The sequence below is a fragment of the Mus pahari genome, chromosome 2 (assembly GCF_900095145.1).
Source record: "Mus pahari chromosome 2, PAHARI_EIJ_v1.1, whole genome shotgun sequence".
NCBI lineage: Eukaryota > Metazoa > Chordata > Mammalia > Rodentia > Muridae > Mus > Mus pahari.
This window is the reverse complement of record NC_034591.1, coordinates 45,326,022-45,328,010: the sequence shown is the minus strand read 5'-3', so window position 1 is coordinate 45,328,010 and position 1,989 is coordinate 45,326,022.

The window sequence follows — 1,989 nt, the reverse complement described above, 5'->3', positions numbered from 1 at the left end:
GTACACAATTGCTGGTCTTATGCACAGTTTAAAACTGGCCTTAGTGTTTTATAATTACATCTTACTTTAAAGGAGTGAATCGCTGTGTTATAAAGAAGTATTTTAAAAAGACACTATTTGACTGCATAACTCATAAAACTATATTGTACATTAAAATGAGGTATTTTTAATATTCACACATAGCTGTAAAATCACTTTTGCATATTTGTAAAATATGAATAGACAGAAGAGTAGGTGGAGAGTTATTTTTCTTTGTATTTTACATCCACCTTTGATCTGGCACATGGAGGCACAAGTTTTCCCAGGTGGAATTATAAGCTGACTGAAAGCTGAGAAACAGTGTACTTGTCATCCGATTCTGTCCAGAGAACAGTAGCCTCTGAAGTTGTATGGCTCACATGTGCAGTGCTCTGAATTCTAGTAGTCCTTCTTGATTTTTTTACTTAATGTTTTTCTGAGAATTTCTCAGAAGTACTCCATTCAAACAATTTCCACCTCTCCTTTCACCTTCCAACTCCCTCAAACTCATACTTTAAAAAATGAACCTAATTAAATCTCTATGGCGAGGTTTTCAATGTGGAACAAAAGTATAGCTATATAATAATAAGATACATATGTATCTTGGTTAGAGTACATGAGTATTCAAATACTATGTTTAAATGGATATTTAATAACCCCCCCACCCACAAATCTAACTCTGCCCATTCAGTTGAGTCACATGGAACTTGGCATGTGGGTTACATGTCTAGATGAGATGGCAGAATCTGGCCTGGGGACAAAGCAATTTCTTTTAAGTTTCAAGAAAAGGTGGGTGGTTGAATGCTTGTGCCTTCAGCAAAACAAGCCCAATTATGTTTGGACAGTGTTTCCTACCTGTTGGCTTCTGTGTTCTTTAGCATCTCTGAATCAGTGCCCATCTCCAAAACGCTTGCTTGATGTTATTTACACCACTCAAATGCAGTGATAGAAAACTTAACAGAGTCAACTCAACTAATTTACATCCCTAAAAAACACAGGTCAGCAAAAATGTAGGAGAAGGCTCTTACATTCTCCTTTCTGTAGCCCAATTCTTGAGATAAGAACATTTCTCCCACTGTGGATTTAAGGGAGGATTAAAACAAGGGCTCATTGTCTTCTGACAATTGTAGAAGGCCTTTGGGAGATTCATCAAGGGGACATCCAAGGACACATGGGCTTGGGTTGAAGAGCAGATTGACAACTCTGATTCTGCAGCACCTCCCTCAGCACATGGGTGGGTTTGTAACTGAGAAACTGAGATAACTGATTCTATAGAAGGTTCTGTGCTACAGATGCAGGACTTGTGAATAGAACTCATTCTCAGACTGGTCAAAAATCAAGGAGAGGTGGATGTATAGAGAGAGTCAAGACAAAACGTGAATGACTATGATAAGAACTTAGGACTGCTGGACAGAATAGGTAGAATCCTGTACCCACTCACATGAAAGAGAGATTGGAATAAAACAAGAAAGTGTTTATGTGCTAATTGATGGGTATGCTTGCACAAGGAGTTGGTGGAGGATCGGGTGAGTACACAGTCCAAGTAGAGAGAGATTATTTTATAAAGACCAGAACAAAAAAATCACTGGATATGATTGAGTCATGAGTGATTGTTCTAGCTTGACTATTGCAATGTGTGTACATACAAACTGCTTTGCTTTGGATTTGACTTAAAGGTCTCTCTCAAACCTTCATGGACTAAAAGCTGGTCCTAATTCTGTAGTGGTACGAGTTGGTAGAAAGATCAGGAGCTAATGCCCAAGAGAAATAAGAGAAGTAAGAAGATCACAAAGGAAATACTGTCATGACTAATGATGTTCATGGAATGTCTTGTTTTCCACAAGCTCCAAGTTGTAATGAAAATGAGACTGTATTCTTACAAAGAAAAATCACATGATATATTTGATGTCCTCTGCTTTGAGTTTTTCTGCTCAGAGTTTTCTTTTTCTTTTCTTTTCTTTTCTTTTCTTT